Source organism: Periplaneta americana, chromosome 1, assembly GCF_040183065.1.
Source record: "Periplaneta americana isolate PAMFEO1 chromosome 1, P.americana_PAMFEO1_priV1, whole genome shotgun sequence".
NCBI classification, from domain to species: Eukaryota; Metazoa; Arthropoda; class Insecta; order Blattodea; family Blattidae; genus Periplaneta; species Periplaneta americana.
In genome coordinates, this window is record NC_091117.1 from 179638105 (window position 1) to 179663233 (window position 25129).

The 25129-nt window shown below is 35.4% G+C and overlaps 1 protein-coding gene across 4 annotated transcripts in view; it reads right to left on the minus strand.

Annotated features, from left to right (window-relative positions):
* Nucleotides 1-25129, minus strand: part of Egfr (epidermal growth factor receptor) — a 526694-nt gene that overhangs the window by 265816 nt on the left and 235749 nt on the right. For all 4 annotated transcript variants that reach the window (XM_069833346.1, XM_069833364.1, XM_069833326.1 and 1 more), the window contains exon 3: nt 2427-2450. The gene's annotated coding sequence lies outside the window, so the exon portion shown is untranslated. The remainder of the gene's footprint in view (nt 1-2426; nt 2451-25129) is intronic.

Below are 25129 nucleotides of genomic sequence, written 5' to 3' on the forward strand. Positions count from 1 at the left end.
TAAGTTTGATGACGGAAACAATATTATATTAGACAATAAATCCATGGAGATGTTATCGAGATTATCTCAGATCAGCGCCGCACCCCTAGCTTGCATACACGCGCGCGCATTATTTTCCTCGCAAACCAAGCTGAAAATGCCTTTGCTCGTTCCGTTTCTGGCCTCGCTTGGTGTCTGGATTCCTTTACGCCTCGCACAATTATGGAAAAGCTCGAGCATGCAATTATGGCATTGATCTATGACCAGGACGGCGCCTCGAATCCTCGCTGCCACGTTATCTGCACACTCGTAACACAGAATTAACTTCTAAAGCATAAACGGAACTGGAAAATTGATTTCTGGATGCTATCTGAACGCAGGCTCCTTTGTTGTAATGCGTACGCGATATTCTCCACGGCCAGCTCACGTCCCAGGAGAGATTTGTGGCCCCGAATCCATTGGAGGTGACCTACGTCTCTCGGCCTTGTGATTATCGAGTGGCTCACGAGTTCGTGCGCTCCACAAAACTGCAAGAGTTTCAGTTCATTAAACGCCTCATGAGATTAACATTTAGTTAAGCCCAATGCCTTGATAACTGGAAAAGAATAAAAAAAACTTAAACTTTTAGAGCGATATTCTATACAATCTCACTAAACAATTTTCATTTCACTGTAATAACTCTTCTGTTTCTTTGCGTTACTTTAGAATCATCATCCTCTGATCACTTTCACAGCCGTCTGTGCTCGGAACTAGTGCGCTGGTCGTGATGGAATTTATGGTGGACAAAGCAGACGTTGAAGAGGTTTTTTCATGGTACACCCGGTTTACTTCTTCCATTCCAGCAATCCTTTAATTCTACATCTTGATTACACAACTTTTAACACTATATCACTTCGGAATATGTATTACATGTCTTTCTCGTGTTAAATTTTACCGTACCTGGTTGATGTTTCGGCCTGCTATTGGCCTTCTTCAGAACTGGTTGTTGCTGGTCTTGGCGCCTTTTGTTTTATTTCCTGTGTGGATGTTTGTGTAGTGTAATGTGGAGTCAAAGAGTGTGTGTGTTCTGAAATTGAGTTATGTGTTGAGAATTTCATTTGGATGTGTTTTTGTGTGTCTGTATATTTCGTATTGTTCTCAATTTCAGAACACACACACTCTTTGACTCCACATTACACTACACAAACACACCCTCACAGGAAACAAAACAAAAAGCGCCAAAACCAGCAACAACCAATTCTGAAGGCCAATAGCAGGCCGAAACATGCCAACCAGGTACGGTAAAATTTAACACAAGAAAGACCTATAATACGTATTCCAAACTTTAATTCTATTTCAGATACAGGATGTTTCAAGAGTGATGGTAAAAAATTTAGGGATGGAAAGTAAAAACGAAGAGAAACAAAGAAGTTCCAGCAAACTGTTTACGATAGTGCTATTTCGTTGCTGCATGCTTAATATTAACAAGGAAGGAGTCCCAAGTGTTGTCGCAAGTTTTAGATTTCTATGCAGTGTGTTGAATTTACTCTGTTTAAAAAAATATACTGATCCTATTAATTATTCTGCTTGCAGTTATAGAACGTCATACGCTAATAGTTTCATCATGCAACGAAACTTCGTGCATTAATCGGATATCTATTGTTCTATAAAGTAACACAACCGCGTAAATAAAACCATGCCTCATATGAAAAAAAAAATATTTAATGTAGATCAACAATACTGACAAAAATGTTTTGTAAAATCCAAATACATAAATGCATTCCACTTACATTGTCATACGGTCTTAATCCATGAACTAGTCACTCATGAAATAAAAGTATAATTGCACGCACACTAGTATTAATCAAAGTTATACTAGAATTACGCTGGAGGTTATGGATCGATAATGGCGCAACCCAGCCCGACCATGCAGGCATGGCTCCTGCGCGTTCCCGACGAAAACCGAATAGGACGTTCTGTAGTTAGTTCATTCTCTTTCTCTTTCCTCTATTACAGCGCAATGTTTACTCTGAAGTTGAACAACTGGAGCGTTATTTCAGTTTGTAAAAACGATGCACTAGTAGCTAGAGTAGGCCTATACAAGATATGTTGTAAAAGATGTTACAAATAATGTTAACAAGTTATGAAATAAACCGAGAGAAAGCAATAGTAATAGAGTGAATAATACCAAAATAAAATGCAAATTCTAGATCAAAAGTGGGAGAAAGGGCGTTCTATAAATAAGAATAAGGCGGAAACTGATCAGAAGGTTTAACAACTTTGAACAGCACATAAAAATCAATTAAAAATCAATGTTGAGAGCGTAGTTCTTACTTTTTAAAAGTGCATGATGAATTAATGTACTAGTACTGATATATTTATTAGGATAAATTAAATGTCTTAAAATGATCACTTATTAAAGAATACATATAATTTATGGAAATAATTATCAAAGGAATATGACTTACTGTCTGGCAGTCTTCGGCTTAGACCTGCAACACAAAAAAAGAAAAGTCAACTTCAGAGTTTATGTCAGAGTTTATCAAAAGTATGATGGATTTTAATTTTTTTTTTTTAACAAATGAAAAATTTACAGTATTTCAGACAAGCGAACAGGTATGTTTTTCGATATCTCCACCATTTCAACATCAATTCACACACACATAAAACACAAGAAAAAATAAATTATCACTGACAATAGAAATTAAGTTGAGATAAATTTTGTATCATGGCAATGGAATTTACTCAAGTTTCGTACCTTATCAATATACCGAGGTAAATTTCGTACCATATCAATACAATGAGGTAAGTTTCGCACCACATCAATAGACCGTGTAATTTTTGCATCATACCAACAGACTGACATAAGTTATGCATCGAGATGAGTTTTGTACCACATCAATAGACCGAAATAAGTTTCGCATCATATTGATACACTGCAGTAAGTTTTGCACCATATCAATAAAACGAGATGTCTTGCACCACATCAATAAACCAAAATGTCTTGCAGAATATCAATAGACTGAGGTAACTTTTAAACCACACCTATAGCCCAACGAACGTTTTGCGTCATATCAAGAGATAAGAGATTAATTTTGCGACATACCAATACACCGAGGTAATTTTTTTGCACAATATCAATAGACCGAAGTAAGTTTTGCATATCAATAGACCGAGATATGTTTTGCACCATATCAATAGACCAAGTAAATTTTGCATATCACTATACCAAGATAAGTTTTGCTCCATATCAATAGACCGAGATAAGTCTTGCAGCATAAGAATAGACAAAAAAATAAGTTTCGCGCCATATCAATACACCAAGGTAAGTTTTGTTTTATAACACTTGACCGAAAAGTTTCGTTGAGTTTTGTACTACATCAATAGACCGAGATAAATTTTGCACCATATCTACAGACTGAAGTAAGTTTTGCACCATATCAATAAATCGAAATAAATCTTGCACCACATCAATAAACCAAGATGTCTTGCAGAATATCAATAGACCGAGGTATCTTTTAAACCACAGCCCAACAAAAGGTTTGCACCATATCAACAGATAGAGATTAATTTTGCGCCATATCAATACACCGATGTAATTTTTGCACAATATCAATAGACCGAAGTAAGTTTTGCATATCAATATACCGAGATAAGTTTTGCTCCGTACCAATAGACGGTAATTTTTGTACAATATCAATAGACCGAAGTAAGTTTTTCATATCATTAGACCGAGATAAGTTTTGCACCATATCAATAGACCGAAGTACATTTTGCATATCAATATACTAAGGTAAGTTTTCCTACATATCAATAGACTACAAGATAAGTTTTGCAATTTATCAATATACCAAGGTAAGTTTGGAGCCATAAGTAAATTTTGTTTTATAACACTTGGGACCGAAAAGTTTCGTACCTTATTAACAGATGAAGAAAAGTTTCGTGCTGTATCAATTCTTGACACATAAATTCCGCACCAATATCAAGAGATCCAGATAAGGTTTGCACCCTATTTACAAACTCAGATTGAGGAAAGTGAGAAATGGAAGGGAGACAGTCTAGGCATGAGAGAGAATAGAAGAGAATAGATAAAGAAGAATAGATAGCAATTCAGTTGAAACAGAAGAATAGGAAGTAATCAGGATATACTTGCCAAATGAACATATTGACATAACAGGTAATATTAAAGCGATGGTGGATAGAAAACCAGAAATGTAAAGATCCACCATAACTATGAATTCTAAAGTTGCCAGCAAATATCAATATCAATACACCTAGCCAGATTTATGCAATAAAGAACTGAAATAGGTGATTTGACGATTGGTATCAATCGAACTCCGATAAATATTGCACCACTTTGAGTCTTGATAGGCTTTGCATCGTCTCAAGAGACTTACAGAACTTTACTCAGTCGAATGTAGATAAGTACTGCAGCATATTAATTAAGCCCAGTTAAGATTTCTCCCATACAAACAGAGTCCAGATTGGTTTATCAAATAATCCAGATTATGTTCTTCATCATGTCTATCGAGTCCAAAAAGTTTTACTCAATCGAATGTAGATAAGTACTGCAACATATTAATTAAACTCAGTTAACATTTCTCCCATACAGAGTCCAGATTGGTTTATCAAATAATCCAGATTAAGTTCATCATGTCTATCGATTCCAAAAAGTTTTACTCAATCGAATGTAGATAAGTACTGCAACATATTAATTAAACTCAGTTTCTCCCATACAGAGTCCAGATTGGTTTATCAAATAATCCAGATTAAGTTCTTCATCATGTCTATCGAGTCCAAAACGTTTTACTCAATTGAATGTACATAAGTACTGCAGCATATTAATTAAGCCCAGTTAAGATTTCTCCCATACAAACAGAGTCCAGATTGGTTTATCAAATAACCCAGATTAAGTTCTTCATCATGTCTATCGAGTCCAAAAAGTTTTACTCAATCGAATGTAGATAAGTACTGCAACATATTAATTAAACTCAGTTAACATTTCTCCCATAGAGTCCAGATTGTTTTATCAAATAATCCAGATTAAGTTCTTCGTCATGTCTATCGAGTCCAAAACGTTTTACTCAATCGAATATAGGTAAGTACTGCAACATATTAATTAAACTCCGTTAACATTTCTCCCATACAAACAGAGTCCAGATTGGATTATCAAATAACCCAGATGAAGTTCATCATGTCTATCGAGCCCAGCACATATCAGTTCAATTCAGGATGTTTCGGACCGTGCATTTCTTTGTTCGCGCTTGACCATACCCTGACCTCTCGACCCGAGGTGCTTGTCCTTCAGATAGTATATCATAGCGGTGTGGTTCGTGCTGGAGGTGATAACGAGTCACCTTGGGGAGCCGAGATGAGCGAGTCGGTCCGGATCGTGATGCGGGGGCGGGCAGGCACGCATTCCAGTCACGGCTCTCCACTATTCGGAAGAGTCGTGCCGCCTCCAAACCATTATAATGGATTAAGGTTACAAATAAGCTATTAGCGAATCTATTGGCGCCAGTCTGAACACGATCCCGGGACTATCTCATCATCGGAGGTCCTCCGTGAAGTTTCAAATCGTGGCCAATGGCTAGCGTGGAATTTGAATTGTCTGATGGAAATTACGAGGCATGTGCCACGTTTCACGAAGCATTCTTGTCTCAGATTTGACTCTTTCAAGGATTTGGGGTTTTAGTTTATATCGCAAAATTCATCTAAATGGATCGATGCCACGAATTAGAAATCAACTGGAACTAGTCTGTTCGCTGTATTTATAATTCTTGTGTCAACAAATGCTATCTATTCCTTTGTCATTGGTTGAATGGTTTCTGCGAACGTGCAAACATGTCTCATAAAACTACAGTTCCATAATATGATACCGTTTTCGTAAGTGCATACACTAGAGATAAACAAAATTAACTGCCGCTCTCGCTCACTGTGTTCGTTGCATTTGTCTTTCGAGTCTCGTCTCGTCATTCTCGTGCGCTTCGAAACTCGCTCATCATTCTCGAAATAGCATTTGGTCGGCGTGGAAAGATTTCGTAACTTTGAATAACATACACCATTGAAATAAATAACACTATAAATGTTTAAATGAGACAAAAAGACAAAACAGAACAGCATCTCAGTTATCAAAATGTTCTGGTTCTATTATATATTACCTATGGTTATATAAATAGAAAAAAAAACAATTCTCAAATAAATTTGCATTTCTAAGAAATATAAAACATAACGTTAATATCTCTTTACTTGAGATTGCACACTTGATCTATAACATATGAAAAGAAAATTCCTAGCCATTTAATAAGGGTCTAGTAATTAAATATTGGGGAACGGATTATTACAAACTGAAAGGTAGAGATGTTCCAAGTAGGCTACTTGATTGTTTATACAATATAACAGTTGCAAAAGTAGATAAAAGTTCAGTCACGTAAGGCTGCTTGACGTTTGGGACTTCGGGAGTGATCAATCTCGACGTCTCGAAACACTCACAAGCAGTCTTTACATCAGCGACGCGACGTATAGAACATTGTCGTGCGGGTTTTCGGCTTTGCGGGCGCTGTTAGTCTTGCTTTCTCGATTGTTGTTCATCTCTAGTGCATACCTCTTCCGTTATTTTCATGTCTACTTCCACAGATAAATAAATATATTTTAGTTCAAAATAGGAAATGGAAATAAAGTTTTTAAAATACGTTACTGGTAGACGTTATTTCAGAATTTTGTCACAATGCGATCCTATTTCGATGAATGTTGAGTCGAGAAGAAGCATTTTCTGATCAGTGATGGTAAGTCTTTGGGAAATAAATTTCACTTTCCTTTACTTTATTTTCTCTGAATCATTAGATTGGTCAAGAACAATAACAAAATAGCCAAATTTGGTAACAACGAATCCAAGAGATAGAGCATTCCTTTTCGTGCTGATCTAGTTATGAAGCAGATATTTTCTCTCTAAACATACATGTTTCTCCAACTATAACAGGACGCAACAACAAAAAAATATCGCACCACCATTTTATAAACAATTTCACACTTTAACCGAAACCGAAATGCTGAACTATTATTCAATCACAAAATTTAATAAATCGATAATAAATTGTAGGACCAAAAGAAATAAATGAGTTATTCCAGGAAAAAATAAAACTGAATGTGTTACGATATGAATGACATGACTAACATTTTTTTATATAAATTTGGCTTCCAAATAATTTTTTATACCAATAAATAAATAAATTTCCTCACTCGGTGAATTGAAGTGGTTATCACTTTAATTAACGGTGAGTTCTTTTCTGGATATTCGGTTATTAAATAGCAAATTTGTTCTATATCTAACTGGAGGAATATAAAGCGGAATCAATAATATTTGTTAATGGTTTTCTTAGAAATATCATCGAGTAAGAACCTAAGAAATATGTTCTGCAATAACTCAACAATTACAATGAGGATTCGGAATTAATGTAGCATATTTCATCTAGCTTGTAATTAAGGGATTATAAAGTAAAATAAAAACAGATGGTTGCGACAATAGTTTCCAATTAAAAAATTTTAGTGATTTGTAAGCAGAATTAAATTGTTTTAATGTGGGGCTTGAAAATTAAATATTATTGTGGAATTCTATATCTAAATCTGTTATTCTTGAAACACGTTCCTTTTTTTCGCCATTAATAGAATAAGACGTGAAAATGTATTCTTTTTAGCTGAACTGTTATCACGTAACTTTTACATATTTATATTAAGTAAAAAGTAATTATTATTATTATTACATCAAGATTAGATATTATTTTGGTATCTTCTTATAAACATGCAACGTCATTAATACTGGTTATAGTTTTAAATAATATTAAATAAATAATCAGTAAACACTATGCAATCAGAATGAGATATAGTATTAGGTTAATCACAGATTGTAATTAAGAATAAAAGAAGCCCTAAGTTCGATCCTTGTGATACTCCAGAATAGCTTACAAAATATTCACATGGCTCGTTGTGAAACGATACGTATTGAGAACAGAAAAATGGTATCAATTTTTCTTAAATTAAAATTGTATCAATTTGCACAGTAGAATTTTGTGATTAACTTTGTCAAATGGTTTCGAAAAAAATCCATGTAAATTACATCTGTTCTTATATCCACATACAAATTGTTGTATAATTTCTGTGTGAAATAAATAAGTTCGTTAGAGTGCATCTTTTAGGACGAAAATCATGTTGCTGTTCTGATAAAATAGGATGGAATATTTTAATTATAATACTTGCACAAATACTTTCGCAGTTCAATTTAATAGGTTTTTTTTTTAATTTTATTGGGTTGTTTTACGACGCTGTATCAACATCTAGGTTATTTTGCGTCTGAATGAAATGAAGGTGATAATGCCGGTGAAATGAGTCCGGGGTCCAGCACCGAAAGTTACCCAACATTTGCTCGTATTGGGTTGAGGGAAAACCCCGGAAAAAACCTCAACCAGGTAACTTGTCCCGACCGGGATTCGAACCCGGGCCACCTGGTTTCGCGGCCAGACGCGCTGACCGTTACTCCACAGGTGTGGACTCAATTTAATAGGGGAAATAGGTCGATAATTAGATATGTTTTCGTAATTACTAATTTTCTATACAGAGGTAATATATGGAATTTTCCATGTATCTGAAATCATTAATTCTTTATTGACAGATTGAATATAAATGCCAATTCCTTTTACAATATTTCTAAACAGGCGTTTATGATGTATGATGACAGTCTATGCCATTTGGATCACTTGATCTTTCAACTTTTAATTTATCTTAATCTTACGGCGATTCTTTTGTGGGCCATTTTAATGATGCAGTGCTCGTACCTTGTCACATGGTATTTGAAGATGGTACCAGTATCCCCCGATGTTGCTTCAATCACAGCCAACGTTTGCAGATGAACACTTTTTTTACATCAGGATCAAAAGTGCAGTGAACAGACTTTAGAGTTTGGTACAGCCGAACAGCTACAAGCAAGTTATGACCGATGTTTGTCATCAGGAGATACGAGATTTATGCGTACGTTGGCCTTTGTACAAGACTGAGCAACAGTTCAAAATTCTATTTACGTACTACACAATTGTAAAGTAGATGTTTTGGCGCCAAACATGATGGTTACTTACTGTATAATGCCCGTAATGATGTTCGTGCGCGCCACTTTCAACAGAACTAATGATACATAAAGAGAGATACAAAGTAATTTATGAGTAATTATTAATTTTTATATATTATTTTATTGTAATTTATTCATGTAAATTTATTATGTATCGAATTCTTCACCGAGCACGAGAAAACACTATTTCAGGGGAGTGCTAGAATTTTGTTAATTTACAATTTATTTGCATTGTATTTTTCTGGCAATAAACAATAATAATAATAATAATAATAATAATAATAATAATAATAATAATAATAATAACAATAAAAATAATAATAATGGTTTATTTAACCTGGCAGAGTTAAGGCCATACGGCCTTCTGTAACACTCAACCAGGAGTAGAACTGCGATACAAAAAAACAATACAAATACAAGTACACAACAATTTTTAAACACAAGTAGATAATCATAATATAATGTAAACAACAAGCCAGTAGAAATCAGACATAATATATAACATATACTGGGTGTTCAATTCAAAGTGTGTCATGACGTCACTGTTGTTGGGTCACCGATTTGAAGCGAGTTTCAGTTTATATGTTAGAGAAGTTGCCTATTATTTAAGGCGTTCTTCAATCTGAACTTGAGAATGTGTACGGTATAACTTGAACGTCGTAGCAACAGATGGCGGTCTGTACGGTCTGTGTGCTACCATAACCTCTTTCGAACTGTGTTTTGCGCCGGCAAGTCGTACGCAGGGTATTTGTTATCATCGGTTGCGTATGGTAACATTCCACAACATAAATCAAATGATCCGTGTCCATGTTGACCGTCGAAGTTAATGTCAACAAATACGTAAGTAATCGTCTTAACCCTCTCCCCATATCTCGACAGTACGTATTTCCAAACAGTTCACATTCCTGCCACTACCGGCGTTACCGTACGTATCGGCACGTACTCTTCAGAATGAACGCCATACTTGCTAGCCAACTTCTCTGCCTCTTAGATTATACACCTGAGCTGCGGAAGTGTAGGAAGATTGAATTCTCTAGGCTCATCAGCTAGCCACATGACGGCACGCAGCGAGCCAAGACACATTTTGAACTGAACACCCAGTAGAAAGAAAGGAAAATGCATAATAAAATGTGAACAGTAGGCTAAATCAAAATAAATGAGACATACAAAGTATAAAAATATAAGACAATAGTAATATTATTGATGATGATGATGATGACGACGACGATAATAATAAAATAGGGAAGTACAAAGCATACAATGAACACAATATTTTTAGGTACACACAGTAAGGAAAATTATGATTATACACTCAGGGACAAAAAAAACCGGACACTTTAATATTTGCTGGTATTTTGCAAAACATTATCTTCTCATACAATATTATGGTAGCCATCTGTTGTTATGGAGACGTGTATACATTGTTGATTGTTTTTTGTTTTATAAACAAGCCATTACAACCAAATATTCCAATTTTGCTTTCGGAGTCTCAGCTATAACAATTTTGTCTCAACCATTTTGTGCTTCATTATCGTTATCATTCGTTATTTCTTTATTTTTACATTTTCTGAGTTTAAGTGGGGTTGTAACATTTGTCTTAAAACAAGATGCGACCTGAAGATGTGGCTCGAGCTGTAGCCCTTTACGATGATGGACGCAGTGTACGTTACATTGCAAATGTTATGAATATGGCTAGAAGCACAACCCATGATGCCATAAAACGGCATAGAGAGACCTTAGAATATACCAGAAGACCAGGTTCGGGTCGTCCAAGGGCTACAAATCCAAATGAAGACAGGTATATGGTGTTGAGAGTTCTTAGGGAGCGCAACCTGCCAGCTACTAGTGTAGCCCAGCAATTTGTTAACATGCATGGACACCCAATTTCGGCCAAAACAGTTAGAAGGAGGTTGAAAGCAAGTGGATTGATATCAAGTAGACCTGCAACTGGTCCCAGACTTCTCAGGATGCATCGAGTTGAACGACTGCATTTTGCAAATGATCACAGGGATTGGAGAAATGGACAGTGGAGCTGTGTTCTGTTCACCGATGAGTCCCGTTTCAATCTGTGCTCACCTGATGGACGTGAAAGAGTTTGGAGAAGGAGGGGAGAACGATTTTCACAGTGTTGCATTTCTGAAAATGTGCCGTATGGAGGTGGTGGAATGATGGTTTGGGCAGGAGTGTGTACGGATGCTCGTACAGAGTTGGTTTTTGTTGAAAATGGAAGACTAACAGCTGATAGGTATATAAATGAATATTTGGCTGATCATGTTGTGCCATTTGGCCAATTTGTAGGCGATAATTTTGTTTTAATGCATGATAATGCACGGCCGCATATTGCCCATGCGGTCGGAGATTATCTCCAAGAAGTGGGAATCCATGTTCTTCCATGGCCAGCAAGGAGTCCAGACATGAACCCAATTGAACACGTGTGGGACATGCTGGGATGGCGTGTTAAGAATAGACGACCGAGACCGGAATCGTTACAAGAGTTGAGGCGAGCACTTGGCGAAGAATGGGATCTTATTCCTCAAGAAGACATTGCTAATCAAATTGAGAGCATGCCAAGACGTATGGATGCAGTTATTCAAGCCAGAGGGGGTAATACCCGTTACTAAAAAAGTTTTTAATGTTTAAGGCACCATAAAATGAAAAAACAGTTAGACCAAACGATGCCATAGTTATACGCCCTTTGTAATTTTTTGTAAATTTTCTCATCAGAGATTTTTTTTTTTCAAATGTTGTCGTATAAGGTTCTTAAATGAAACATTATTTTGTTTAAATGGGTTTTGTTTCATTTTGAAATAATTGGCAACAAAATACAAGCAAATATAGAAGTGTCCGGTTTTTTTTTGTCCCTGAGTGTATATAGTCAAGTTATTACATTGTAGATATACCATTATCGGGAAATATGATGAAAACAAAAAGATAAAATAAGTTAAATATCAATAGAATATAAAAAATTGTGAATACGTGGGAAACATGCAATACATTTCTATTCTCATTAATGTAATTACATCAAGAATTTATTGTTTTCGATCGCGAAAGACATTTCAGACTCTTTAAGTATATTATAAAAATATGGTCCGTTTTAGTATTCTCTACAATTTCTCAAAATGTCTAAAGTTATTTTTGCATGTTATAAAACTATTTCAATTATGGGGTAGACAGTAATTATGTCACCCTAAATCCATTATAATAAAATTTATTATGTAGGTTGTCGAGAAATTTATATGGAATGGGACATAACTGTAAGTTTTATTTTGCTCTTAAGACGTCGCACAATGCACAGCAACATTTATAGATCCTTAACAGTTTTCAGTAGTTATATTCAGTGTCTTTCTAGGAATACTTCCAAATACGAAACTAACAAGAAAATGTTTACCGACTGTAATTATGGTGTTCTGAATTGTATTAGGGTTTGGATAATTTTTCAAATTATACTAACAGAAACCCAAGCCGCTCTAAGGCATAGGAGTTTTGTTGCTCGATTTGCCATCTCGTACAAGCTATAGAAGATCGGCGTCTTGAAACGATGGCATCAGAGAAATTCTTGCTAGTTGATCCCAGGGTAGACTCTTGGTGAGCCCTAAACAGCAAATCTTATAGCACTTAGTTGTCGATTGGCCACCTGTTTTATGTGGATCACGTTCGATGAAATCGCAGATGATCAACTTGCAACTCCATGACAAGCAAATATGCCTCAAACTATAGTGAAACCCCAAGATATGATTAATGGTTCTCGTTACGGTACGATAGGCTGTCATCCTGCATACAGTCCCTTAGATTTGTACATACTGCATCTGCGTTGTTTAGCGGAAGAAAACCTCTGGCAATCCGTGCGTAACGATTCTATGTATATTTCATTAGAGGAAATTAACTTGGAATCATGTTAGAAGTAGTTACATGAAATAAATTTCTTTCAGCTTATTAAAGGGAATTGTTAATGAGCTCATACCGAAAACTCCCTTCAAATTGCGAACACAGATGTCCACAGCAGATAAACATAAAAAAAGAAGCTAGCCATACTACAAGTAACTTACTAGAATGTTACATTAAGAGACAACGGCGCGCACTTTAACAAAAGTTTAGTTAATACCATCTTGTATGAAAGCCTGTGTAGGCTACGCTGTAGCATGGCATGTGAGATGAGCCTGTTCAAAGCACTTTGCCGTTAAGTGATCACTAAGGAGCGGATTCCTATGTAATTAAATATTTTTCTTGCGTGTGATAAAACACAATTAACAAAGTTAAAAATTCCGAATGTAAAGTTTCAAGTTTAAAACCCGAATTTTATTTCACATAAAAACACATATTTTCACAAAAATTTATGTAAATACATATTTTCAGGAAATCTATTATAAACACATAAATATTGGAGTTTTTTACTTAAATAATTTTTTTACAAAACTTTTTAATATTTTAAAACTAAATCAATTATATCACTCAGAAATACGTTATCTTTTTAAGAATTCTTGGTTGCTTCGTGTTTCTAAGCGCTGTGTGGTGTATCCGTGATCCATTTTTGTAATAGTATCGCCTCAAGTTATGAGAACTGCAAGGCAGCATATCAGTGTTGTTATTAGAGAATAAATAAACATGGACAAGGAGGAGAGATTTTGCAACACATAATTAGGAATGTTCATTGTTGCTGAAGATGATTTCATTCCACGCTTTGTTTATGAAACACAACGGATAAGAGCTCGGGTATAAACATTATTTAATTTAAACAAATCTCTCACCTCTCGCTCAAGCCTATGAAGTGAGGAAATACATCTTGTTGTGATTCCCCGTTATCGGACCATAAGCATAAGCTGCGTAGTGTACTGTCGGTGACTCAGGAGAAGACGAGAGCGGACTGAGGAGGAAGGGATGTGAACAGATAGCGTATCACAACACGGGCAATATTTGTACTGCAGTAAGCGGAAAAGCTTTAATTTCCATACGCATTGTTACTCATGTTTCCTGCATGAGTAATAACCTGGCTACTGGGATGCTTATCTGAGCGATGTTTATAATAATCAACAGCGATAGTCAAGAAGGTCACATTCTTTCCGCTCGTCTTCTCCTGAGTAACGGACAATAGACGTGGTGGCTTTGCTATAGGAAGTTTTTCTCCGACATTGTCGGTCAGTAGCTAGAAACATTTTTTTTACGTTAAGACGTGTGTATATTAGCCTCTTAAGATGCCTAAAATCAAATCGAATTTAAGATCACATCTTCAGCAATATGTAGATAAATTTAAAAACATTTTTACTACCGACGGAAAAGTGTTATTTTGCCAACCGTGTGGTAAATCAGTAAGTGCAGATCAGAGCTCTCAGGTAACCCAACATTTTTTCTGGAAACAAGCACATTGCCGCTGCTTCACGCATGCATACACGGCAAAACAGTGGATATAAAAAAATGTGTAAAGTTGCTCAAGTATTGGAGGGTGTGCCTGTAGGTGAAATTGACGGCGTTTGTGTTTGTGACATTCCTCTCTTTAAATATGCACGTCCGACGTCCTGTGATGTGGAAAGATCGTTTTCACAGTGTAAGTCGTTGTTCAGAGATAATCGGCATGCATTTGTGATGGAGAATTTGGAGATGACCTTTGTTGTTCACTGCAATTCTCGGCCAACTACTAGAACTGATACTCAAGTGTGATTGCTGAGTACCTAGTAACATTTTTTTTTTTCAATCTAGGTAAGGTATTGTTGTCATATTTAAATATATATATATATATATATATATATTTTTATTTTAGCAAATATTTTCGTACTTTTTAGCACATAAAAAATAAATATATTTAAATTTTTAGCATATAAAAATGCGCTCCCTAGTAATTACTTTAACGATTTTTCAAATTTAACACATTAACAATTTTTAAGTCAAGAAATTTGGTTGTTGTTGTTTCTAATAGGGACCTCTTGTTAATTATATTGTGTTAAAGAGTCTAAACTGTTAATAACATTATCTTGGGGGATGTTCAGGTTATCAGTTATTGTAAGAAAAGTGTGTTAAAGTAACCTCAGTTTTTATCATAACTTCTGCATACAGAAATGGATTTATTCCAAATATCACGTTGGCGTATAGGCACTCAATAGTACATTATGCAACGAGCCTATAATGGTAGTAATTAAGACGCGAGTATGTTTATGAAACGAGCGCAAGCGAGCGTCTTAATTACCATTATAGTCAAGTTTCATACAACTTTTTATGCTCGACCATATTTCTAACTTGAAATTATTCATACGTATTCATGTTATTCTTATCTGACTGAGGAGCGGAACTGACCTTGTGCAATGCCTCGTAAACTGTGAGATGTGCGCAGATGCGAAAGTATTGATTTTTTCCGAGAAACAGATGTCGGCATTGACCTTGACATTGAAAAACGAGATGACAAATTGAATTTATTTGAATATTATTTACAATTAACGCTAATTATTACAGTAACAGAACTGACTTTATTTCAAATATAGGTGATTTATTGATTTATTGTTGTCTTTCGATTGCATATCCGAGAATAATCGATACTTGCGCTTTCATATTGCTACAATGGTATTTTCTGATTGGTGGAACACCTGAACTTTAATGAATAGGTTTACTTTAATGAGGTCCATTAAAGGGCTGCTACCAGGTGTAGAATTACTACATTTCGGCATGGTCGAGCATAAAACAATATACAGTACAGTATATTAAAAATAGCATTGCAAGCGTAAGGTGCTATAGCTCAAGACCTCCATTCAAGACATCAAAGAACAAGGAACATTCAGTCTCTACGGAGTGAAGATAAATATTTGTATTTGCGTGTCGATATTCAAAACCGGATCCTCTGTACTTGCAGCTAAACATATGATCACTCATGTTTCAGAAGTTCAGCTAAGATTGTCAAGTAAGAACAAAGCGTAAGGTGAAGACCATGACAGCTAGGTCATAAAGTCTACAGGTACAGACGTCGGTAACAGCGAGGGCTGTGAAGCTGCAACTCAGATCACGCCTGATCTATGTACGCGATTCACAAACAACTTTTGTGCCTTACTACAGAAGATTTTTTTTTTTTCAGAAACTTCTCCATTCACTTGCTGGCATCCACATGAATGAAACTGGGCAGTTCCCGTACCTACCCGTGGCATGTAGCCCTGCTTGTGATGTCATAAATTAGACAATAATTCTGTAGGTTTTCAGTATGCACGCCCACTCCTCCATCAGTACTAATCGCAGACTCGCTTCGTTCGACCTTTCAAGTACTTTGCTTGCCTTCACACGACGCCAGGCTGCTATCTTCTCTTGTACAAGTGCACTGTTATTATGCTTCTTGTTTTTTCTCTCTTGGTGCCCCTACGTCATTTCGGAACGTAATTTCAGTATGAATAAGTAGTGGTGGATCATAAGATGATACTCGGTTGCATTCCTGGATGGAGACAGTTGTATCATATGTGTTCTGATTTGTTATCTCAGTTGGTTAAATTGTGCACTACTATTTGCAGTATAGTATGTGTATCAAGAAGACCAAGATATCAATAAGACAACTCAGAAGACTCTGTTTACAATACAGAGTTCCCAGTTCCTGATTTAGCCCTTTGAAGTGCAGTGGTTACAGTACATAACCACCTTTTAAATTCGAGTTTCCTGCCTATTTACAGTGTGATTTTTATTTCAAAACTACTGCGCTGGGTTCACTGATCCCTAGTAACTGTAGAAGAATTTTATTTTTCCTATATTTGTGTTCCTCCACTAAGATGGCCGATGTTGTTGTGTATAGTTGGGGTGTGGAAGACTCGCAACGTGTTTTTATTTCAGATGTATGCTAAAATATCACAGTTACGTAAGTTTCTATTTAGTATTATTTGTCTTTCGGTCTTTTAGAACATATTTCAGTACCAAGATTGTAATTTCTTCGACGCATGTGGCGTCAATATAGAAATAATGTGGTGGTTTCAAAACGTAACCACTACGCAAACAGGGTAGTTATGCTTACCATAACCAACAAAATGTTCCATTTTTGTGTCAGTTTATTCATCATGGCTACAAGGAAGAGATGGTTGGTGACAATCACAAAGTGTTTTTGACAACTTTTTCACAAGTTTGAATCTGATGTTCTCTAAGGCAGCAAAATATCTATGCATGTGGTACAGTTAGACATGAGCGTATTGGTTTACCACACGACGACAGAAGACACCGCGACATGAAACGTGGTGAGAGTGATAGCCGTACGTCATATGCTGGAGTGTCCTGGCTCAAGTGAAGGATAGAAGGTCCATTCTTTTCCTTTCTAATTACCACGCAACATATGTGAAGTGGCACCTTGCCTTAATGAAACCAGAAACTGTTTCCTTTTGTATCATTCGCAATAAGTCTGAAGACATTGTGTTCTGCAGTATTGCATAGTGGTTTTACCATGAAACCACCCATTTTCTGTGTAAAAAATGGAAGTTTTTAAGATTTTTAAAATTTGAGGCTCTTCTCTTAGACAAATAAAAGTTTAATCTCATTGCAAACACAATTTTTTATTTCCTTCGCAAATGCGTGCATCAAAGGGTTAAAATAGTGTTGTGTGATTTAATCGATTAATCAATCGATCAATTCTGTAAGATTAATCGATCAAAAATATTTAATCGAATAATCGAGTCGATTAAAATTAATCGGTTGTAGGTGATATTATTATTTTGTTAATACAAACTCATACTAAAAATTCCGACAATATTCCTCTCTCGGAAATTGCAAAAACACAATAGTACTGTTATTTTCTAACTGCAAAGCAGGTAGCGTAAGGAAAATCTTTACATAAACACTTCAGAAAGAGATGGAGATTTGATGACTGACCTACAGTGCAGTATACCTCTATTGAAAGTTGAAACACAATGTGAAACCATTAATAAGTTTTATAGTTTTCCAAGAAAACTTCCACCTTGTTGTCAGCTCATTTTCCTAGCATATGAAATACATACTTTTCTGGGATTCGTCCCTCCCATCCCTTATAAAATAGCCATGTCTACATTGTGTGCAAGTGAGAGCGTAACTACCTTCTTCTCTTTCTAAAATCCGGTAATTCGATTACAATAGGGGCCAATCTTAAGTTTCGACTGCTGTACTTTTGCAGTTGCAGTTTCTGTACTGAGTTTGTACCTATATGAAGGGTGTGTGTTTAGTTTGATAAAGAAAAAAAAAAACATTTCCCGGAGAAATTGACACAATAATAAAATGTTATGTTTTATTTAACGACGCTCTCAACTGCGTCGCCGGATGTGCCGGAATTTTGTCCCGCAGGAGTTCTTTTACATGCCAGTAAATCTACTGACATGAGCCTGTCGCATTTAAGCACACTTAAATGCCATCGACCTGGCCCGGGATCGAACACGCAACCTTGGACATAGAAAGCCAGCTTGACACAATAAATTATAAGCCTCATAATACGTTAGTACATAATTAAAATAGTTGTTTTGTAATATAACGGTTTATTACCGAACACAAGTTAAATTTAACAACAATTGTGTGTTACAGTATATTAAAACATTTTTTTCAAATTGATAAAAACTCGATTATTCGATTAAATTTAAACAGTTAATCGATTAAATATTTTGGTCGTTCAACAGCACTAGTTTAAAACATATCCAGACTTTGTAGCATTATTTGCACAATCATTTAGAGTATTTCTGTTATCAACACTACTGCCTCTGTTATCAACACTAATCCTTCAAGTGTAAGTAACCAAGTAATACGTGATAGTAAAAAAATGAAACAACAAATCCACTGGCTGCATCACGAACCAATCAGAACTTTGTTCAGAACCTAAAATATTAATATAAATTAACAATATTCTTCAAAATATTCACGACTCATCAAATCATTAAAGCCTCATCAGCAGAGCTAGGAAGTTTGTACCAAAGCAGTAGATTTCAGTTGAGTACAGGGATGAATAAGTGGCAACACACTTAGCCATGATTCTGTTGCACTTTCACCGAACAATTGACAATGAAATTTCAACACTACTGCAAGATGGCTTCGCATTCACCGATCCGTTCTGGGTACCTTCTCCTCGCTAGGAAGTTGACTAGCATTCGGCACGACTCTTAATTTATTCATGAAACCTGTTATTGACATGTCACTGACTCCGTAATGAAAACGACGTTACAGTGTGCCAATGTACCAACATCCTGAACGTAAGTCTCATTCTAAGCTGATTAAGGTTTGTCTCGAGAAGCTGCGGCCCATCTACAGGATTGATGTCCAAGGGCCACGAGTTTAGTCCCGTCGAGTCATTCGTAACCTACCATAAGAACTTTCATCCTTTCCATTCGCCCATTTGGTATCTTCATCGTCCCATCAGATCTTCCTCTGACATAGATTCAACGAAAGTTTTTCTTCCCGACATTTAATTCTTATTTTCTGTCCCACTTCAAAACAGTTCTTGAATTCTATAAAGTGATGGCAATGTCGATAATAATAATAATAATAATAATAATAATAATGGTTTTATTTAAGGGGTTAGGTACAGCGTACAGAAGTAAAATTTTTGGAAATACTCAACATTTTTTCCTCCATTACTGTATCTTGTACAAAAATGAAAATTGCTATATGAAAAAAATATTTTTACGATTTATAAAAAATTATATATATATATATATTTTTTTTTTTTTCAAAATTAAAATGGTGGCAGTTCACTGTGCAGTGATAAAGCGTTTCCCTCACAACTCATAAACTTGTTAACTTTTTCATGTTCTCTCTCTTTTATGTTATTGCTGAAACTCATGTTTACAATATCATGCTCGTTCAACTACATTCCTTAACAAATAATATATATATATTTTTTATTTTGTGTCAGAAGAAGATACTGATATTTGACCATTTTTAAACGAATTTTTTTTTTTTTTTTTTTTTTTTTTTTTTCACACAATCTATCAAAGGTAGAGAAGTGATCTTGCCTCATATTGTTGATATGACATGCATAAAAGCACATAAAAAATTTCATCACAGAATATTGGTATAGTTTTTGAGTTAAGTGGGAAACGCTTCTTCACTGCACAATGAACAGAATTTTGAAAAGAAAAATGTAAAGTATTTTTTTAGTCGTAAAAATATATTTTTTTCATATAGCAGAAGGACAGTGTTTTAAACATACCAATTTTCATTATTGTACAAGACACAGTAATGGAGGAAAAAAAATGTTGAATATATCCAAAATTTTAATGCTGTAAGCTGTACCTAACCCCTTAACCTGGCAGAGTTACGGGCGTATGGCCTTCTCTTACACTCAACCAGGATTAAAACTTGCTCACATAGTTGAATATACAATGAATCGGATTTAAGTAATAATATGCAGATACAATTTACATAATGATATCAGAAGAGGCAGTAAAATAAAAATTTACCTAATAAAATAAAAATAAACACAATGGAATACATATTTATGCTGTCAGAATCAAATACATGAAATCAGAAGCCGATAATTCAATGAAATATACCTGATGAAAACATTGGAATACATATTGGTATTAAGTGATAAATGAACACGAATTGCATAATAAAGTCATAAGCAGTCATTACTATGTTATGTCAACACTAATTGAGAGTAGGTGACAACACTGGAGACACCGGAAAGAAATTCAACAAGCTGATAATGACGAGTTGGGACTTAGCGGCTGGGTGAAAGGTCGCACAGATCAGTACACTGCTCTGGGACAGATGATGTCAGCAGTGTTGCCAACTGGACGGAAATTCCGTCAAAACTGACGTAATTTCAACGCAGCGGACGGGAAAAGAATGGCTTTGACGGGTGACGGATTTTCTGGCGGGAATTACGATTTACATCACCTTTTGACTTTTTTGGCTGCTGTCATTTTTAATTGTGTAATTTTTGGGGGATTTTACTTTTTCTTTTAACAGCCCTCCCCGTGCCGTACCAGGTTACTTTTATTTCAATCAAGATTATTAAGTAAGCTGTGTTGAAATTTGCTTTTCATTTTAGATAGATGTACTGAGTGGGTCTTATTATTTTTATTTAATTCTGACGGATTTCTAGGCGTTAGATTGACGGGGATACAATGTATATGTTGGCAACACTGATCAGTACATTGCTCTGGGACAGATGATGTCAGTCGATCTACAGTAGTGGTTCGCATATTTTCCGCGTCGTCAGAAGTTTTGGTGCATGCGGAATCTCCTTGTGTATAGAAATGAACTCTTTTGTTCACATTGAGTTTATTCACATGACGTGAGTTTAAGCATTTTCATAATGACCGAAGTCGTATGACATTAATCTTTTCACTTTTTCTATTAATGTAGATCAAATATACACGTTACACGTCAAAAAGCAATAAATGACTCATGAATCGGAAATGTCATAGCCAGGCTGAAAGAGATTGGGAAAATCGGAGTTACCAAATTCGAGGTTTATATAAGAAAGACAGTAAGATACAGGAATTCGTTCGTTATCAGATAGAGAAAGACCTGACTGGAAAAACTATATTACTGTTGGCGCCAGCGTTTTTGGCGTGTCCCCTAGGGTATAATGCCCAGTTTGTGAGCATGTTGATAGTGGAGCTCAGAATGGTACCACTTCCTATGCACGTCAGATCAGCCATTTGTCAAACACAGTTGTCAGACTGACTGCGGAAAAGGTAAAACACTTGTACTTAACGTTCCTATTACTTATTTTACGAGCCAAAAACGGTGACGCGGACTGTGCAATGGGTTATCTGTCATTGGATCACGTTTAACTCGTACCCAATAACTATCTGTGTAAGTCTGGGTGAGTTATAAAGAAGAGAAATTTCAGATAATAATCAGACTGTTGGTCTGATTGTAAACCACTGCATTCTTAGCACAGAACACGTGTGTCCATGCGTTTACTGAAAATCGAATTCCTCTGTTCAGGCATTACTTACGACCATTTCGCATATCAGTCCATCTAAAGATCTGTACAATATTATATCCAATACGAGCAATGCTTGTTATTTACCAGGCCCACCTTGTACGAAAAGTCGTTTATTATTGTAGTCACATATCGCAGAGCCCCAGGCCGCACGAGCTGGCCATGGTGGTTGTTCGACAAAGTAACACCGATCAGGACATGAGTAAGCTCTCCAGATAAGAGAGTGCTACGTACAGACAAACCATACACCCTATTCAATCATAAATTGTAAGGCACATCCTCGTATCACATGAAATCGCTAAGTTTCTTGGCGTTACGAGGGAAGGGATGAAAAGTAACGCAAGCATACTGCACTGTGGTAAACCGAATTCCATTTCCACAAATTATATCTATTTACAGATGAATAAAGCAGGATTTATATGCAAAATGCATATTCCATGCCAGCTAATTTAAGGAGAGAGGATGGTATTTTTTTAAACTTTTTTCCTATTTGGTGTAAAATATTAATTTGTTTGTATGTAGAGAGCTCATAGCTGTGGCAACTCAACCAAATAAAAATATTTTGAAAAAAAAATCATTTGGGGGCCCAAATTTGAAAAAAATATAGCCTACCCAATGCAGGATTGTACTAACACCGATATATCTAAACAGTTTTTAAAGATAGATTCAAACAGCTTTTTGCAATGTATTTGCAAAAGAATGTTCTACAAACTGCCTGTAACAGAATTTTGATATTAGTCCCTACGTTTGTAAAATAAATAATTAAAATTTACTAACAATTTTCTGATTTCATTTCTTGCAAACAAACGGACGTATTTTTAAAATGAAATCAATTAACAAAATTCTGTTACAGAGAAAAGTTTCCTAATAGTCTAAAGAATGTGTGTTCTAAATTTCATGCATGTATCTTTAATAGTTCAGAAATTATATCCATTTTTGTCTGGCAATGTAGCAAAAAAAAAAAAATGAAGTTATTGGAAACCGATAAAAGCGGGCGTGTGATTTAAAAATCTATAGCGCAGGAAGTTTAAAAATGACGTCTCAACATCCGATAAGGGCATAAATACCCACGAAATGTTACGCAATGCATTCCACACATATTAAAGGGTATTTTAAGAAAAAAAAAAAATTTCAAATTATAATTTACCGGAAACAACAATAAAAGTGGGCGAGTGATTTAAAAATCCATAACGCAGCTAGTTTAAAAATGGCGACTCAACATCCGATAAGGGCACAAATACCCACAAAATGTTACGCAACCTCTTCGGATTCATCAGAGCCCTTTTTTTAGTACCCTCATCACAAAGTTGAGGGAAAGAAGACAGAGGACGGACACTGGAAAGGTTTTCTTTTCTCAATCGTACTATCAAGGACTGGAATGCTTTACCTGCAGACTTACTAAAGGCTTTACCAATAACCAAAAATGTATTTAAAAATAGGCTTAAGGATTTTACTAATAGACGATAGTATATTATACACACTACTTAAAGGGTGTAATTGATATCTTGTTATTTGAAGTGTTCTATCAGTGAGAAAGTGTGTTGTGTCAGTGAAGTGTGTAATGTCAGTGAAGTCTATTGTGTAAGTGAAGTGTGTTGGTGTCAGTGAAGTGGCTGTGCAAAGTATTTGAACAGTGCATGGAACAGTGAAATGTTTAGAAGTGTTAGTGAAATCAGGTAGAATCAGTGCAGTGAGTTGACAGCGAAATAAGTGGAGTTCCGAAAGGTACTTGTGCAGGTATGAACTTGTCACACTCGTGGGTCTTAGTTCGAACTTAGGGTTAAGATACAAATTAGATTTACTTTAAATGTTATTTTAAGTGACCATCCTTCATTTAATTTAGGATGCTCCTTGTTATTATTATTTTATTATTATTATTATTATTAATTATTGTTTTTTATTAGTTGTGTTTATTATTAATTGTCATTATTGAGTGTAATTAGTTACCACTGCCACCGAGTATATACCCATTTGCAGTGTGAATAAATACATACACATAAGTGTAACGCTCTCCATGCTTTTCCCGCTGTTTGTCGTCTTTGTTGTTATATTAACATATGGTCTTGCACAATAGGAGAGAGTTTCAAGTATTGTAAAAGTTGTTTAATTTAGCCAGCCTTAGGACGACAAAAGGCGCCTTGCACAATCGCTTTTTGTGCGCGAAGAATATTTGTTCATTTTCGCAATGCTACTCTACAAGAAATGTAATAATAGAACCCGCAGAAAAATTAAATTGTAAAACATCTTACAAATAAGAATTAATATAAATCTTGAGCACTAATTTGAATGTTTTTGCTGCTTCCCAATTACTCTGAATGTTTTAGGAAAACAAATTGCAGCAGCAGGCAAGCAGAAAACGAAATTTCCACTGGCTATTTTCTCATCCCAAAGCGAGGTCGGCGCACACCTGTTCCAGAACATGTAACGAGAGGGAGCGGCCGACCAGGCCCGCCGCAATCTGATTAGTCGCGCTGGAATTAAACGACAACGAAATTTAGAGGCCTTGCGTTCTCCAGCTTTAAATTCTCCGCATTTCCACACCATAAACATAAAAACGACACAACTCTAACGACATGATTACGTCGTGTTGGAAATCCCCATCTTTCCTTTTCATTCCGTTGTACATAACAAGCATTACAATGTACCATATCATATCAATTTATCATATATAGTGTTATAACAGAATAAACTATATAATATAATACAATATGATATGATATGATATGATATGATATGATATGATATGATATGATATGATATGATATGATATGATATATGACATGATATATGACATGATATGATATATGATATGATATATATTATTTGATATATGATATATGATATGATATGATATGATATGATATGATATGATATGATATGATATGATATGATATGATATGATATGATATGATATGATATACGATACGATACGATACGATACGATATGATATGAAATATGTGATATGATATGATATGATACGATATGATACGATATGATATATGATAGGGTAGACCAGAGTAATTGTAAACAATTTTCACTGATTTAAAATATATTTCAACATTACACAACCCTCAGTAACGGTTAGCATGACAAAGAAACATTGTGTTATTTTTAGATCTCTCTTTTCCCTGAAAATGGGTTTAAAACAATAAGGTTGACTTTTTTTCATCTTTTACTCCACCTGTTTACATTTACC